The sequence below is a fragment of the Cinclus cinclus genome, chromosome 14 (genome assembly GCF_963662255.1).
Source record: "Cinclus cinclus chromosome 14, bCinCin1.1, whole genome shotgun sequence".
Taxonomy (NCBI): Eukaryota; Metazoa; Chordata; class Aves; order Passeriformes; family Cinclidae; genus Cinclus; species Cinclus cinclus.
The window spans coordinates 2,586,232-2,599,020 of record NC_085059.1 but is presented as its reverse complement, the minus strand read 5'-3'; positions in this window follow the sequence as shown (position 1 = coordinate 2,599,020).

Sequence of the window (12,789 nt, the reverse complement as noted above, 5' to 3'; positions counted from 1 at the left end):
AAAGGAAGGGATTTAAACAGAAGAGATCAATTCCATGAGAAAAATCTGAATCCTTAAAGGAAGGGGTTTAACCAGGAGGGATCAATTCCATGAGGAAAAACTGAATTCCTTAAAGGAAGGGGTGTAACCAGGAGGGATCAATTCCATGAGGAAAAACTGAATTCCTTAAAGGAAGGGGTGTAACCAGGAAGGATCAATTCCATGGAGTGCAGTTGGCCCTGTTGCTTCTGTGGTCCAGGACAGTGATGCTGTGGGACCGGAGCTCTGTGCTCGTTAATGCCCTGGGCACTAATGAAACCCAGGAGCAGCTGCAAACAGAGCCAGCTGAGGAATTCCTGCTGCCTCCCACCAATTCATCAATTACCTATCTTCTTAGTCCTTTTCGCCATCCTTTTACAATCTAAATAGCACATTTTATAGTCGCTGCTAAGTGATGTGATCAACATCAATTACCTACTAAAAGAGAATCAAGTCTTGATTTAAAATTAAGTGCTGCATTTTCCCATGTTCTTTATATGTAGCCAACAGAATAATTGCAGTGACATAAAAACTAATTACACAACTCCACAATTAGGACTCCCTCCTAGTGCTGTGACTGTCTTTAAGTATACTGATGAAAAATTACTCCCAGTCCCAAATTACTCTCACACCCATCTTCTATAATACCGTTGAAAAAGCCCTCCACCCTATCAGACCAAAGAGAGGAACTAGAGATACAGAAGGTAATACGTGCAGAATGTATTTTCTTATCTCTTTGATATGGTTTCAGATGTGGGATTTAGTTGGGATTGCCCAGGGATGCAGCAGTGCTCCTCTCTGGATAGACTGAGTATCTCAGCGAGGCTTCTCAAACTGCCTGGTGGCTGGTGTGCCCCGAGAAACCCTGAGACAAACAAGGAGAAAATCCTCTTCGCAGTGCCCTAGCTGACATTTGGCTCCTGGGCTGCAAGCAGAGAGCCCAGTCCTACCTGGCTGCCAGCCTTGGGCTTGGTGTCTGGAGCCCAAAAGGAGAAGGAATAGGCTGGAGTACAGCAGTGCTTCCACCTATCCAAAGGCCAGAAGTTAAACCCAGGCAGCAATCACGTAGCTGACTGAGAAACCATAAACCCCAACAAAAATCATAAGCATCAATAAAGCTCTGGTGCAATCCTGACAGGCTTTGAGGGATTTGATTCCAGATTATGTTTTTGAGATGTTTACAACCATCCTGGAAAGACTGAAAATATTCAATTACTGGCAAGGAGAGCTGAGATTTGCTTACAGTCAATCTCCTGTCTCCAGGAGGAGGGTGGCACCACTGGGTGCCAGCAGTGAAACACAGCACGGGTGAGCAGAGCCATGGGGACAGTGGCCCAGGGACAGGTCCCACAATGTTGCAATGTTGCACATCTTTCACTGGATAATTAAGCATTGCAGGTTTAATTTTGGGGCTGGCAGGTTGGTTTTGGCTGCTATGCAGTGGATTCCATGGCCTGTTCCTCAGCCACAGCCCAGCCCTTGCCAGGAAGGGTTGCACAGTTGTGGCTGTCAATTTTCCGTAATTTCTGCTATGCCATCACAGTCACAGTTGGGAGAGGGGTGGGAAATGCTTTGGCATGGTTTTAATCAGCAGAGTGCTTTGAGTGAATGAGGTGAGGGGACCAGTGAGCTCCCTGTGCCTTCTCTGACTTTCTCACCTCATTTCAGCATCAGCCAGGGGTGCCAAGGCTGAGAATTTACACCCTTGTATTTATCTGAAATCTCACTACCTTCCTCAAAACCTGTGAAAAAAAACAGGGTGAAGTAGTCTGTGGCAGGGATGATGTGATGTGCAAGGCGAACATCTCCTGATCATTGTGAATATTTCCTCCTGATCCCCAGCACTCATCTCAGATATCCCTACATTGTCCCCAGCCCAGAGCACCGAGTGCCACGTCCAGCTCTTCCTTGGACACCTCCAGGGATGGACACTCCCTGGGCAGCCCCTGCCAAGGCCTGACCACCCTTTCCATGGAGAAATTCATCTGGAATTTCTCCTAACACGATGCAGAGAGGTGCCCCCAGCCAGGCAGTCCCATCAGTCCCTTCCTGAGAGAAAGATGCTCCAGGCCAGGGCTGCCGCCCACAGCCAGGACAGGCTGTTCCTACAGCCAGGGAGGCTCCTGCCTGCACAGCGCAGCCCAGGGCCCAACACGGGACATGGGACACTGGACACAGCCCAGCCCAGCCCGGCCCGGCCCGGGACACAGGACATGGGACACAACTCAGCCCGACGTGGGACACAGGACACAGCGCAGCCCAGCCTGGCTAACCCAGGCCGGGACACGGCCGGGCCGAGCCGCCGCCACCGCCTCACGGGGCACGGGCGGGGTCAGGGGCGGGGCGGCCGGGGCCGGGCGGAGCGTGCGCAGTGCGGAGCGGTGAGTCGGGGTGGGGGGGGCTGAGGTGGGAGGTGGTGCTGGCGCCCTGTGAGAGCTGGGCTCTATCGCCGTGTCGGGGGCCTGCGGTCCGGGACGGAGCCTTGGTCCCGGCCCTGGGGGCGGCAGTCGCTGCCTTCTCTACGCTGCCCCCGTGCGAGCGGAGCCGGCGGTGAGGCCTTGCCGGGCTGAGGGCGGTCCGCAGGCCGGTTCCCCTCAGAGCAGCCGGGGTCGGGCCGGTAGGACACGTCCCTGCCGGAGTGCTGCTGCAGGGACGCCAACGCAGGCCCTGTGACGGGCACTGAGGCACATACTGGGTGCAGGACAGGAATCCCTTACCCCGAGGGAGTTAAAACATAAATATTTACACGTAAGTTTCCCCCAAAGGGCACAGTTTGGATCCTGCCTGGAGCGCGAGGCTGGGCTGGGTGACCTCCGGCCTACTGTGTGCCCAGGCTGTTGTGGAATAAAAACGTGCTGGAACCACAGAAGTAGCTCTGGGATATTAAGATGGGTGTTTTTTTCAGGGTGTGCGCTCTGTAACACGAGGTCTGAATTTTAAAACCTAATTGTTTTGGTGCAAGCCTGCATATGGCTCTCTGGCTGGAGAACTGGTAAAATGACACGTTGCACAAGGCCAGGAAGGGAACGCTGAGCAAATGGGATTTCGTATATAAACACTGTTTAAGTTTAGTGGTTGACTAACACTTGCTAGGACAGATCTTAGACAGAGCTCTGCTGCCGCCCACCTTCGGGAGGGTATGGGTTTACACCAAGTTCTGTAGACACAATTTGTTCGGGCCAAGTTATTTATTCTGCAGTGTTTTTCTGCTAGAACTAACCCAGTCCAAGTGCGGCACAGAGGCAGAGCTGCGTGCTCCGGTGCTGCTCAGTTTACCTGCCAAAGGAGGATAATCTGCAGGGGCATTTCTGTGCTGGAGCTGTCTGTGGAAGAGGCTGCTCCGTGCACAGCCCGGCAGGAACCTTTTAAGTGCAGATAAATCTCCCGAGGACTTAGAAGACGATGACACACCCTGTCATTTACCGAACGTGCTGCCGCAGTGTTCCTGTGATCGTTGAATTCATTTGTTCTCTGGGAGTAGCATTGTTAAGGGATGGACTTCTAATTTTCTCTTTTCTTTCTCCCCAGCCCTGCCTTTAAATGACAGGGTCTGGTCCACTTTGTTTTCCAGCAGCCTCTAGGGCATTTCTATGGTGGAAATATCCAAAATAGTGTTCCGGAAGCTTCAGTGTAGGAGTCCAGCTACCAGAGGTTAGAGAGCAATGTTGCAAGTTCCTGGAGGCTGCTGTCCATGTGACCGTGTATGTACTAAATGTGAAGGGATACAAATACAATTCTTTGGAAGAAATCAGCTGGAAACAATTCCTGGTGAACTGTCAGAACAGCCTTTGAACCCAGTGTTGTCCCTGTATCCTGAAGCAGCACAAGAGCAGGGCTGGTGCTAACTGCCCCCATCGTCTTCATTTTTACAATGGAGAATTCCTTTAGTCTGAGCAATGAAACACCTGGAAAACTCCAGCACCCCCAAACCTGTCTGCTTCTGCTTGGGTTGGTCAGGTGGGGTTGAAAGCACAGCAGCCATACCTTGAGAATTCATGAGGCGGTGGATTATTGTGATAAATTTAGGGATAATAGTCAGCCTTTCTATGTGCTAATCCTCTGTGCTTCTGACTCCCTCCATGGCTTTTATAACCCACCTCGGCTCTTCCACTCAGCATTCTCCTCTGAGAAATAATGCTTGACTCGTGAGGGAGGTGAATCAGCTTTAATTAAGATTTGTTGAGCTCTTTGTTGATACGTTCTCAATAGTTGGTTGCTGGTTTTTTTTATGAACATGCAGATATTCTTAGCACCTGAAGTGGGAAGTGACACAAGGCTGGGGATCTCTGGGAAGCAGCCCTGTGAAGGGAGACAGTGCCTGAAAACTGAGGCTTTGTTCAAATCCATTCTGGCTGCGGTTCATGAGGCAGCTCAGCAAAACCCCAAATCCCTCTGAGTCTTTGGGAAATCTGAAATGTTCCTGAGAGCTAAGCCCTGCTTTTGCATGAGATTTGCAGCTTTTGCACCCTTGCTGGATTTCTGCCAAGCTGCTGGTTGGGTTTGGTGCAGCTGTGCTCTGGTGTCACCTGCTTTGTAACACCTTGTGGCAATGGCTTCAATGGCTTTCAACAACTGACCCCTCAAATTAAGGTGTCATGGCTGGGTGATGGCCCTTGCGGGCTTCAGAGAGTTGCAGAGGTCAGTGGGGCTGTGTGGGGTGGGAGAGGAGGAGGGAAACTGGGCAGCCATGCCCTTCCACAGGGCAGCATCCCATTCCCTGCTGGCTTCTCTGCTGCAGCAGCGAACTGCAAATGAAGCTTGACAAGCTTTGAGCTTTGTTAGTGAGGGATAGTGGAAATGGTCATGCTGGTGCTGGGTCTGTGTTTGTGTGGGTGCCCCTCAGCAGGATGAGGAGCTCTTTTGTATTTTGGGGAAGAGAAGGCTGTTCATTTGGCTTTGTCACTGCTAGGAGTAGCCAGATGGAGGATGCTAAAATGAAATGCAGGGCTGGAACGGCCTCCTTGTCCGTGGCCCTGTCTGAGCCAGGTGAGAGATCCTCAGCTCCAGGCTGGGCAGTGGTGGATGGTAGTGCAGATCTGGACAGGGCCCAATTCCCTCTGGGCCTTGATGGAATCCCAAGATTCCCAAGATGATGGAATGTCCTCAGAGAACCTGGCAGCTCATCTAACTTGCCCTTGCAGCAAACTGAGCAGCCAGTTTGTCTCTTGCCTTCATAAAATGGGGATCCCCATGGCTGGTTGTTAAAATCTGAGAGCTTGTACCAGCCCTGGAGGGAGCAGGGATGGAGAAACCCCTCCCCAGCTGCTGTGGGGCAGCATGTTCTGCACTGCTGACTGCTCTGCTGGCTGCCCAGACCTTCTGGTTAGTCTGTGACTCACAGGTGACACCTAGCACGGGGCCCAGAACTGGATATTTTGTTGTGGATCACAGAGCGATGTTCAGCTCTTTGGAGCTGTGGTATCACAGCACTGGCACATTTAGTCTGGTCCCCAGTTTTCCCCTGTCTCCCTCTGTTCCTCCCCTGGACTGTTTGTGTGCTTGATCTCTGTTTGTGCTGTTTCCAAGTACATTTCTTTGCATTGTTTTCCTTGATTTTCTTTCTATTGATTTGTGGATGTTTTGGGAACTTCTCTTCAGTTTATCAATTCCGATCATGACCTCTGGAGTGCTTCCAGCTCTTAACTCCTGGGCATCCTTTCAGGTTTTATAACAGTGCGTTCTCTTTCGTTGTTCAAACCATTAATGGAAAGGATGAACAGAAGCAGACCTGGGCTGAGCTCCCAGGGCCCGTACAGAAGGATTTCTCCTGTGGTGACAGGGAATTGCTGATAGCTACCCCTCAAGTGCATAGGGTGGAGTTGCTTTGGTTGGTCTTTTTTTCTTAGTTAATAATGAGCACTGGGCCTCATTAAGGTGAGCTCACCCAGCCCCAGCTCCTCTGGCTTCTGAAAGCATCAGAGGGATAGAGAGAAAAGCCTGCTCTGTGCTGGTCAGAGGTGTGATGGGCAGGTCTCTGTAGTGGGGGATTGTGCTCTCCTTCTGAAGGCTTAGGTCATTTTTAAGAGCTTTCATGAACTTCCTTTACCTGGGGCTTCTTGCTGGGACTGGGACAGCTCCGGGGCAATCCTCACCCTGCTTCCCACTCAGAGCTGCCTCAGCAGTGGGCTGTGCATAGGGGAAGTTGTGTGCAGCATCTCCTGCTCCCCTTTGTTTCTCTCTCAGTGAGAGCTGATCTTGTCTGTACTTGACGAAGGTAGCGAAAATTACATTTTTCTCCTCAAGCAATTCCAAGTTTCTTGTGTGGTTGCTCTTCTCCGGAAAAGATAAAACTACTTGCTCTGGGGAAATTAATGATACTCGTTTTTATTCCTAGCTAGCGTGTCACGGTGGGAGTGGTTGCAGGATACCTCACAGCACCAGGGCTCTGCTGACACCCCAGTGATGCTTCAGGAAGAGGAGTTACTTGAGCTGAAATAGATTTCAGTGGAGCAAACAGCACTGCCCAAGCAGGACCAGCTCTGCCCTCCCTGAGCTCTGTGAGTACTGGGCTGCTGGGCTCAGCTGCCTGAAGTTTAAAAACTGAACTTTCTGAAGTGTTCTACCTGCTATTCCATCTTTCTTAGCACATGGGTGTAACTGTGCCGTGAAATTTGGGCCCTACCCAATTTGAGGACAACACAGGATTCCCCTGTGGTGTTCATATCTTCCTTCTCTCCAGGCTGGTAACTTGTGGTACCCAGCTGTTCACTCCAGCTGTGCTTCAGGGACACCACCACCAGGATGGAAACACTGGGCCCTCTTTGTTCTCCTGTACTGGTCCATGGCTGATGGTGGAGTCATAGAATCATGGAGTATTCTGAGTTGGAAGGCACCCACAAGCATCACTGAGTCCAACTCAGTGGGTGCCCTGACCTGACTTCAGTTCCAGGGGAAAAAAATCCAGTCTCCCTAAAACATTCCTATGGCTTTTGTTGGATTCTTCCTCGCTTTTCTCCAGGGGCCTGTGTGCTGTAGTTAAATATGGATGGAAAGGTTGTGTTCCACTCTGGATTACAGCTGAATCTCAGTGGTGGATAAATTGCATCCCAAGTCTAGTTTGCAAAGCCCTTTGGGCTTCATGGGCTGCAGGAAGCTGTATTTTATTCTAGAATGTGTGTTTGCTGATAATTCTATAGGATTTGCAGACAGCAGGTTGTAAGAGCCCTGATTATACTGGTTCCCTCTGCAGTCAGACTCGGCCCAAATAATTCAAGTGCCTGCTGCAGAAAGAGGGAAAGGAAGATGGAAGGATGGTTTAGAAATCTCTGGAGTAGATGGGAAGAAGATGCATGTGTTGATCTGGAGGTACCAAGCCACCCATATGCCTTTAAACATCTAAATAAAAGTCAGGATTTTTTTAATGGTTGCCTACTTTAAGCCCAAATAATTCCTTTAACGAGAGGTATTAAAGGTTTAACTTAATTTTAGAATTTTTATTTCAAGTGTACTTCCATAAAACTGACTTTTTGAATGCAGAATGCTTTAACGTCTTCTGTGTGCCGCTCATTTGCAAGAAATCTCTGCACAGTTATTTCTTATGTACCAGTTAAATCTATCAGCCAACAGATGTCAAGTGTAGCAAAAATGCTATAATAATATTATGGTCTAATAATAGTTCTAATGATTCTAATTACCTGGTGCAGCTTTAGAGAGAGGCAGATTCAGGAATGAGTGCAAAGGAGGTGTTTAACCTTGAACTGCAGAAGCAGGGCACGTCCAGAGGTGCTTGTGCTGTTCCCCCTCCTCCCTGTGGGACATCCCACTCCCTTTATTTCCTCCAGCAAACCAGGAGCAGCACTCTGGTGTGTTTTAAATGCTCAGAGCTCATCCTGGCTGTGTTCAGAAGAGTGCTGGCGAGCTGGGGATGAGCACCTTTCCTGCAATACCTGGGAGTGTGAAGCCTGCTCCTTTTTAACCTCTGTGTGCCCTGCTCTTGTCGTGCTCCCACTGCCTGGTGATGGTGGCACTGGCAGATTGCTCCCCCCTCTCAGCAATCTCCATCCTCTGTGCAAGCTGCTGGTGCTGCTTTTGAGTGTCAGGGGAGGCTTTGCCACAGCACAAAGCCAGAATCTCCTGATGGGAGAGATTTGGGGGTGTGCAGGTGAGGGGCTGGGAGTTGATCCCTCTAGTGGCTTTGGTGTAGGGGTAGGAGAGCACTGGGCTGGTGCCTGAGTGCTGTGCTTGCCTTGCCTTTGACAGTCTGGCCCCACAGAGCCTTGTCAGAGTCTCCTTCCCCAGCTGCTCCACATGCCAGCTCTGTTACATCACTCCCAGTGCCCTTTTACGCCATATTTTTCCTTTAGGAAGGATCCTAGGCTGCATTTGCTGTATCCCTGTGGTTGTTGCTGTGTGCTCTTAGTGCCTTGGGCTCCCGGTGCTCGTTGTTGCTGTGCTGTAATGAATCCCCTTGTGCCACAGCTGCTGATTTTAATCCTGTGCCATGCAGGGGTGAGGAGTCCCTGGTTCACAGAGCAGCAAGCTATGCATGGACTGCAAGTTGACAGCTTTCCATGATTCTATGCTGAACCTTCTTCCTATAAATAATTAATTCACAGGCTGATGAGAACTACAAGATCTTGTCTCTCAGTTGCTGCTCCCTGGCACGGGCAGCAGCTGGAAATCTGCTGTTTTCCTACAAAATGGATCCAGAGGTGCCCTTGCAAGGTTTTCTCTATTTCCAGCTGCTCCTAGACATGCTCTGCTGCTCAGGAAAGCCCTGTCTGCCAACCCCTGCAGCACACCTGGTGAGGGGACAGCTCTGCCACCTGCAGCCTTTGTCCTGGGGATGTTCAGCCTTTCCTTTGGTGATGTTCAGCCTCTCCCTTGGGGAGGTTCAGCCTCTCCTTTGGCGATGTTCAGCCTCTCCTGTGGGGAGGTTTGCCTTCTTGCTGGAGTCAGTGTGTGTGTGTGTGTGTGTGTGTGTGTATGTGTGTGTGTGTTGGTGCATCACCATGGAGATGAGGCCACAGGAGCTGCAGGTTCAGCCTTTTCCAGGCTCACGTGAAGAAGGATCCACTAACGGGCTCCTCTTATTTAGGGAAGATGGTTTCTTGGAGTAAATAAATTGTCAAAGAGCACTTGGCATCAGACCAGGTGCTCTTGAGATCTCTTGAAGCCAGAGCTGTGAGGCTTATGCAATATTCACTGGCTGTGCTGTGCTCCACATCAGGCATTGCTGCTGTGGTCAGCACTGACTCACTGACCCACTTGTGCTTTTGCTTACCTCTAGATAACAAAGCTCCTGTTGCTTTTCTCCTCCCTGTGCATGTGTTTCTCATCCTGCCACCACAGCACCTTCCTGCATCCCTTTCCTTGGCCACTGGGTGTCCACGATTTCAGTGCTTCCAGTGGGTACAAGGCTTCATTCCGTGGCTGCTGCTGCTGCTTTGGCCAGGTTTGCAGAGGATGTGGAGGGTGTGTGGCTGCAGTGAGCTCTGCCCCATGCACAAACACCTCTCTGGGTTGTGCCAGCACACCCCAAAACCCTGTCTGGTAATGCTGACATTCTTAGAGGGTTGCGGACACTGCCCTTTCCACATACCTGGCCCTGGCACACTCCTTCCTTGTCCAGTTTCTAGTGCACAAAACCCTCCCAATAAGATCTGGAGGAGCCCTGGGGCACCTCTGTGCTTCATTGCCTCCAGGAATATTCATTCCAGACTTCATCTGTAAACATCTCTTTGCCCTGGCTAAAAACACTGTCCCTTAATTCCTCTCTGCAGGAGTATTATTTAATTTGTAACAGTTTTAGGCCGTTATTTGAAAAATCCGATATGAAGCTGTATTTCATTTGCTGTAATGATCCACTAATGCAGGCATATTTCAAAGGCAGGCGATGCAGTACTGTGGGGTTTAATTAAATTTTGTTTTTCAAGTAAGCATCAATAGACAGACAATAACAAATGGTGGACAATATGCATACAGAACAAAGTCTCTTCATTTTCCTTTTCAAGACTGTGGAAGAGAAAATGTATAGCCCTTAAAATGGACTTGGCCTGCTCACAACTTCTGCTTTAGTGTAGTTAACTCACTTCAGGAGGAGTATTTTCTTCTTACTCTGCTGTAATTAATTTTTTTTTGCTTTCTTCCTGCCCACAGAATAAACTGTTACACTGTGGAAAATTTCCAGTGGGAGCTGTGGGTGATCCAAGTGCTTCAGCAAGTTCTGGACGTAGTTTAGAATGCTGTGTTGGTACCTAGTGTGTGATGTCTCCTCCAGATGGGTGACAGAACAGAAGGGCTGGGTGTGAGGTTCCTGTTGCCAACTGGACATGGCATGTGCCAGCCTTGGAAAGGGAGGGGAAAATGGTGATGCTGCCATGCTTGTACTCCAATCAGGAATCAGCAAGTGGCTCTGGAGTGCATTTTGTTCCTTTTCTCCCAGCAAGCATGGGGTAATCAAGTACAGAGTGTGTGTGGGGAAGAGTTCCACATCAGCCAGGAGCCTTCTGGGAGCCATCCTTGTACTCAGAGCGTGGCACTTGGACACCTGTTCCTGGGTAAAGAAATTTGTCAGTGGTGCTGTGAGTGGGCTCCTTTGTTCAGATTTGAGGAGCAGGCTGAGATGGGGTGCCTGAGGCAGGTTTGGTTTCTTCCAGGTGTCTGGAGAATTTATCACTCTTCAGGAACAGAACCAGGGTTTGCTGAGGAACCCGATGCGAGTGTGACTCCCACTGCACTTTGATTCTCTGAAATCTCTCAAAGGCAGAGAGCTGAAAAAAATGAATTTTTCAGAGGAAGAGTGTCTCCATTCAGAGATGTGAGTTCAAGCCATGTCCTGGGTTGATGCCCAAAGCTTTGCCTGCTTAACCTGCCTTCAAAGGCTGGGGGCAAAGGCTGTGCCTGGAGCTGGCTGTGCTTTCCACCACTGAGCTGGATCACAGTCCAGAGAGCTGCTGGCTGGAAACTGGAGCCTGCAAAGGCTGGGATTCTGTGGGACTGCTGATGTCTGTGCAGCTGTGAAAGCATGGCTGTAGATGACAGACTCCAGTGTGTACCCTCCTCCTCCTCCTCACCAGGATCTTGGTGTAACACTCCCCGTGTACCAGGCACAGCCTGTGTTTGCTCCTTGCTGGAAGCAGTGCTGGGGGCCCTTCACAGCTCTCCTGGTGTCTGGGCTGGCTGAGTGTTCTGTTCTGAGCTGGCTGAGAGGCTCCTGGAACAATGGATGGGGTCCTGTGCTCCATGCCAGTCCTTGTGGCTGGACAGGAATCCTGCTACAGATAAAAGAGGTCTAAATAGAGCTCATCATCAGGCACCAGATGCTCTTTAAATAAACTGAAAAAAACCCACACAGCTGAGGTTTGTACTGGCCCTGCTAATGCTGGGGGGATGCCCTGTGCCTGATTCCTTGTTCTTCCCTTGTTCTTTGCTTCAGGCTGCCAGATTTCCCATTTTGTCACTTCTTTTTGTTGATAGGCAGTGCTGGGGTTCAGGGCAGGAGGTTGCTTTCTGGTGACTTGAAGCAGCACTCCAGCTTCTGCTGTCCTTCCTTTGCCTCTCCTGCCTTTCTCCCTGTGGCTGCTCTCAACTTTGCCATAAAATAATCTCTGTCCAGCCAGGAACCTCTTGCAGACTCACTTTTATGGGGCCGTTTTCCATCACCTATGGGAGGAGTGGCTTTCCTGGCTATGGCAGGGCTCAGGTGGCTGCTCCCAGATGGAGCCCACATCTGGAACATCTGGAGCCAGCAGCTGGGCCCTGGGCTAAGGGATGTGCCCTCTGTGCAGACCAGGGAGTGCTTGAACCTGGTCATTGCAGGAGCAGGTGAGCTATTTGAGATCCTCACAGTACTTCTGGCATGGTTTATTCTTGCAGGAATGCCCCCAGCAGTTTCTGGGGGTTTGTTCTGCCCAGCAGGATCACAGACTAGGATATGCCTGGGCCCTGTGCTTCAGTGGTTCTTGCAGGACTGGGCAGCAAACAGGACCTGTGAGGAACCTCGAGGCAAAGGCGCAAACCCAGTGCATGGGAAGCTGCAATGGTGTTGGGAATGAACAAAAAAAAAAGTCTCTGGGACTATTTAAAAGGAAAAATTAATAATCTGTAGTTCAGTTTGAGGGAATTCTTGCAGCAGGAGAGCATGTGCTGGCTGGGAGGGGAGAAGCACTTGCTCAGACAAGTGATAATCCACTGCAGCCCATTCCACTGCAGCCTTCCTCGGGCCTCCCTGGCATCAGCGAGATGCTGTGGAGTTTCTGGGCTATGTGGAGTGATAACTGATACCCCAAACACTTGCTCCTGCTGGGGGTGCTGCATGGAGCTGATGTCTCACAAGGAGAAGTGTGCTAGGCTCCACCAGTGCTGGCGGCTGATAGCAGCCACTCAATTTTCTTGGATTCCTCCTTTGGAGTTTGGCAGCCCTCTGCTTCAGGGAGCACCAGTGGTCTCACAAGAGTTTATTTGATCTGACACATGACAAATTGTTTCTGCTGGCGGCTACTCCAGGCACAAGCTGTTTGCTGGCAGCTGTGGCTCTGTGGGTGCTGGGACAGGGAGGAAGGCAGGAGGATGTGCCTTTTCCTCCTAGGGAACGTCAGAACAGGGAGTGTGGCTTTGACCCCCCTGCCATCCCAGCCTCCCTTCTGCTGAGTGGTAATGGTGCTGTTTGCTGGGTTATTAATGATGTTTGTGTGCTGGGTGTGTCTGCAGGTGCTGGTTGTGGTTTTGTGGGGCAGAAGAGAACCTGTGTTCTGGAACCAGACACAGCTGCCATTAAAAACGCTTTGTTAAGTTCCTTTTTTTAGGACACCCTTTTAGCTCTGCAATGAG